General features: G+C 35.3%; 1 pseudogene; it reads right to left on the bottom strand.

The window, feature by feature from the left end:
- Positions 1–237: 237 nt before the first annotated feature.
- LOC110563967 (olfactory receptor 4K3-like) lies at positions 238–4467 on the bottom strand (annotated as a pseudogene).
- Positions 4468–5580: the final 1113 nt, after the last annotated feature.

Below are 5580 nucleotides of genomic sequence, written 5' to 3'. Positions count from 1 at the left end.
TGGAGCTGGTTTCCGCCTTCCACCTTCCCGATGGTGAGTGCTCTCTGTCACGAACAACTCCACATTTGGCTAAGGCTGAGGATCTGGCTTGCTTCCATGTATGTGGACCTATCTGCATTGCTCCCGTGGCACGCCTGGGTTGGCTACCCAGAGGCTATTTAAGCTGTGGGCTGGCTTTCCCCGGGGTCCGAGGATTGTTCAATGTTCCTGAATAAACAGCATTGAAAAAAAAAAAAAAGAATCCAAATTATAGAAATTCATGAGTGCTAGGTTTATTATCAGTGGTATGTCACAGAAGAAACGGTCAATTACAATGGTCAGACAGAAAGGTAGCTGCAGAACTGATACAAGTGGACTGATGGCATGCACAAAGCCCATGGTCCAGAAAGAAAACACCAACCCAGTACATTTTTATTATGCTCATAATGATGACGTAGATGTGGGTTTGAAGATGGCCACATAGTGGTCATTAGCCATTACCACCAGCAGTTCCATTTCTCCTGTGCCAACAGAGCTGGCAAAGAATACCTGAGTTACGCAGCCTGCAAAGGAAGTAGTCTTGTTTTTCTGAGAAAGTCTGTGATCATCTTAGGAGTTGTGTCTGAGGAAAGCTAAGTGCCAGTAAAGGATAGGTTGGCCAACAAGAAGTACATAGGGAAATGGAGATGGGGGTCAGTGGTTATTAAGACCATGATGACAATATTGCCAGGTACAATGAGCAGATAAAGCACCAAAAACACGATGAATAGTAAGAGCTGAACACGCTATGAGTGGGCAAGTCCTCACAGCAAAATTATGATGCCAAAGACTGATTCCCCACCCGTTGAATTCACTGTGTCTTTAGAAACAACCTGAAGAGAAAGAAAGGGTGTGGAAAGTGAGTTATCTAGTTGAACCGGACATTCATATTGTTATGAAGTTAACATCTGCACCGGAAATAGAAAAGCTCAATGTAAGGACAAGTCTTTGTCAGCTTTGGGAATCATTGCTGCCCAAAGTGAAAGCTAGTGGGCCATATGTAACTGGCCCAGAATATAAGCATCCGGTGTCACTGTTCTGTACATGCTCCACCAGGAAATGCCTCTTACAGGAGTGCAAGGAGGAAGCAAGACAGCAACTCAAAGGCCTGAAAATGTGTGTGGTGTCACCAGTAAGTGAGTTTCTGACCATTAATCTAGTAAGAAGTGGTCTCAATGTGTCCTTAGCAATCATGAAAGTTCAAAGCAGAAGTAAGTTTAGTCCTTTTGACCTGATAGGAAATACATTTAATTTCATTATAAAAGTTTTCGAATCTTGCCATTTTTATCAGCATGTATGATGACACTATCAATCATCAGTTATTTCTATGACATTGCTGAATTAAAATATTTGGTTAAAGCTGTAATTTAGATGTTCCAATCTTGTTGAGACTATGCTGTACAGAGTACCATATAAGAAATATAAAAACCATAATCACAATACACCATAGGATTTATTTATTTAGCTAACTGATTTTTGAGCTACCATGCAAATAAATGAGCTATACATGCAAACACATGTACAAGTGGTGACAAGAGAAGAACATAATTCATATTCAAACCTAAAGCCCAACACTTACATTTAATTTAGTTTTAGAAGTCAAAAGTACTGATCTTGAATTTTATAAACTAAACTTTGGACTCCTTAGACTGAAATGTTATAATTTCCTGAAGGTGACAACATATTATGTATCATCTATCTATCACCTGCTTTCTCATCATATCATTTACCTATTGATCATCTATATTGTTTGAAAGAAGAAAATAAGTTACATAAACATATAAAACAAATGCTGTCTTTGATCATTAATCTTGGATGGATGTGAATGATGAACTTTCAATGAACAACACTTATTCACCCGAAAATACAGGCAGAATGCTAACATTCAAACTGTAATAGAAAATACTCAAGCTGGATGATGGGAAATCCTTGCCCACTTTCTTCCATCTTCAGGAATTCTCCTGGCGATTGTTAATTTTTAGGTCTTACTCTGTTATTTTATGAGAACTCATTAGTTAAAGAAGACAGCAGGTGAACAATGAAAACTCTCTCATTATCATCAGAGTTATATTCACCTTCCATTTTTGTGAGGACTCCAAAGGGTGAGGATGAAAAATTATGTTCTGAAGACATTAGGTAACACAAACATTTGCTCTAGAAGCATGATGGTAGATGAGAGTCTTGTGTGCTACAAATCTATGTATTTTCTAAAGTTTTCCAGATTCTCTAAAGAAAATGGAATAATATTACACCAGACAATTCTATGAAGCTTGAAATTTTGGATAATCTGAATTCTACTTCTGAATTTGTTTCTTCTTATCCTAAAAAAAATTTTCAGAGTAGCTTTAAAATACCCATTTTGTATGTTCTAGAACAATTCACTGGGATAATAGTTAATTAGAATTTCATTGCATAAGATAGAAATTTGCTGCAAGATGACCAAACACTTTCTTAAAAGACAATTATCAATAAAAATATCAGTTTTACCATTAAGTTTTAGATTGCCTCTCATTGATAATCATGGAGGAATGGTCATATTATTTATTAATATTAATACAGGCTTAGCATGGTTAGTTGATTGAGCATAGAGTTTAAATAAGATCTGATTTAGCTATCCAGCAGTGAATAATATGTATGTTCTTCTCTTAGAAGTATTTGAATCCATTTTTTTATCTACAAAATTAACACATGTAAGTTAGTACTATACTGAGAAGGTGTTTAAACACACACATAGATAGACAGAAAGAAATAAAGAAAGAAAGAAAGAAAGAAAGATAGATAGATAGATAGATAGATAGATAGATAGATAGAGAAAGAAATCGGCAACATTTTCTAGTACTTGTACTATTTTCTCTTTTCTCTGTACTTCCATATATGTCTTAAACAATATTGTTTGTACTGTTTTATGCAAAGATTTTATTTTTCAGTTGAACACTTTATTTATGATTGTGTATGTAAACATACATAACCACTTTAAAAAAATAGTTGATACTTATATTTGCTCTAAGTTGACATAAACCTATTCAGTAACTATGAGATATGTAGATACAGAAGGCCTATCAGCCATGTTGAGTGTTTTCTAGGCACCTGACAACCATTTCATGGTTCTTTGTTTGTTTCTCAATAGTGCCATACATACTTTAGTGGGCATCAATTCAGTAGAATGTTCTATTAAGCCATATGGAATTTTTTCCCTTATCTTGGTGGCTCTTCTCATAGAAAGTACTAAGTTTAGATTTTAGACCAATAATATATTTTTTAAAAAGGGAAAAAACCAAATTATCCTTTTAGGAACATTTAAACCAAGTATTTGGCCTTTCCACTGATTAAGAATTTTTCATGTAGATTGTTTTGTATCAAAATTCTAAACTCGGCAAGAGTGCCAATATTTGTATTTTGCAAGCATATCTTGATATAATTGAATTATATGCCTTAATAGAAACCATGTGGTGGATACTGATGACTTGATGTTGTACTGTAGTTATTCTTACTGTCTTGTTCGCTGGCAGACTGCTTGATCTGATTTCTGAAATGAAGAGTACTCATGTCTCTTCCCACTCACTTCCCACCCATTTCTTAACTGAAAATTATCTTATTATCTGTTGTGCACTCTATGATCACACCACATTGTTCCTGATAAAGCACAGGGAATTGTATAGTGTGAGCTGGAGGGTTGCTCATATTGATCATTGGTTAAGAAATAAGGATCTCTTGATGCCAACACTAAGATATCGAAGGAATGTCTTTTGTGGTAAGTGGGCCAATGTTAGTCCATAGAAAATTGTGGTGGCTTAAAAGATTGTGAAACCACTTAGTAAGCTTCTAAAAATTACAGGTGATAAAGAAAACACACTCAAGTCCACATATATTGTAATTGATAGGAAAGATAGCTGTAAATATTTTGAAAATTGCCTTCGAATATTGGAGAGATAAAATGACTTACAAAACTCATACTTTTCTCCTTGATCATATTTTTTTCCACCTGAGTTGTGCTCCTGAAGACATCCATTTCATGAAGATGTAGTCTCTTGGAAGCACATTCTCTAAGCCTGACCTATATTCACTGCCTGAAGTTGTTCCCATAGGTGAACTGACTTGTTCTGTATTCTGAGCAACATGAGGACCATGAAAATAATTATCATGGACATCTCTCAGGGATTTCTATGTTAATAATGATACCAAATGCTACTTATTTGTGAAGTTATAGAGACATACTTATAAGTCATCCCAGAATTGTCAACCTTAGTTCATTTTCAAAGTTATTCACACAACCATTAATAACCACAGAGAAATTTTCTAATTTCATGATATTTTATTATGTCTATTTCATCTAAGTGAACTAAATTGTTTTATATTTACAAGAGGCTCTATGCTGATGGCATGAAATATGATTAGAAAAATATCCATGCTGTGAATGCAGTTCCCTAGTGTGCGACCAGGTTGTGTCATGTTGGTAAACAATTTTGGTCACTTGCTGGATTCATTTTAGTCTGATAGGTGATTCTATAATGGTAGTAGGTATGAATTGAATGCCAAATTATTCACATCCATTAGTTTAATTTTTTACTATTTTGTAGACCTAATTATGTGTGTATATGTATATATGTATAGACAGATATGTGTCTATATGAATTCAAACAATGTGTGTGAGCCTTGTGTATGTGTCCTTGAATGTTTATGAAAATTAAAGAACAACTTATGGGAGTTGGTCCTCTTATTCAATATATCAAATACTCTAGACTGAACTCTTGCATAGCAAGAAGCCTTTTAATCGCATTGCCATGTGTCCAATACCACTCCCATTTTGTGTAAAGAAAATAAACATAGATGTACAACTCAAATATCTCTTGTTTTTATTTTACATTTCATAATAAATTTTAAAGGAATTTTAATTCAGAATATGGCTGCTCTGACAAGAGATCATATCCAAATACCTTCTAGGTCATGTGATCTGGCTGGAATATAAGCATTAATCCAGGAGACAGAGGCAAGTAGATATGACAAGGACAGCTTGCTGTAAAGAGAATTTCAGGTGAAGAAAAGCATTGCTTTCTTTGCCTTTAATCCCAAATAATGAAGGTAAAGTTAGTTTGTGGAAGGAAGGACCCATGTTTAAAAGTGATGTCTAGTTGAATGACAGAAATAGTGACTAATCATAGAAAGATTGACAGAATAGGATAACCAACTCTCATGAGAAGAGAGAGAAAAGGGAAGCTACTTAAGGGGAAATGAAGAGAGGGAGATAGAGATAGGGAGACAGAGAGAGACAGAGACAAAGATGGAGGAGAGACAGAGAGAGAGAAGAGGCAGTTTTACCAGGACAGATGTACAGAGACAGGTTGAAGAAAGAATGATCTAGATAATGAGAAGGAAATAGATGATTAGAAAAGATAGTTTGAGTTAGTTTGAGGCTAAACAGCAACTCAGATGCTGAGAGAAAAGCAACACTGGGTAAGTTAGCTGGGAGAGAAGTTTGAGCCAAAGCAGCTGAGTTGAACCAGCCAGCTCAGAGCTCAGTAAGAATAAGAAAGTGTGAGCTTATTAAGCAATAAGTGTCAGAGG

This window comes from Meriones unguiculatus, chromosome 18 (genome assembly GCF_030254825.1).
Source record: "Meriones unguiculatus strain TT.TT164.6M chromosome 18, Bangor_MerUng_6.1, whole genome shotgun sequence".
Lineage (NCBI taxonomy): Eukaryota > Metazoa > Chordata > Mammalia > Rodentia > Muridae > Meriones > Meriones unguiculatus.
The sequence above is the reverse complement of the archived record's forward strand: the minus strand, read 5'-3'. Positions and strand labels throughout refer to the sequence as shown.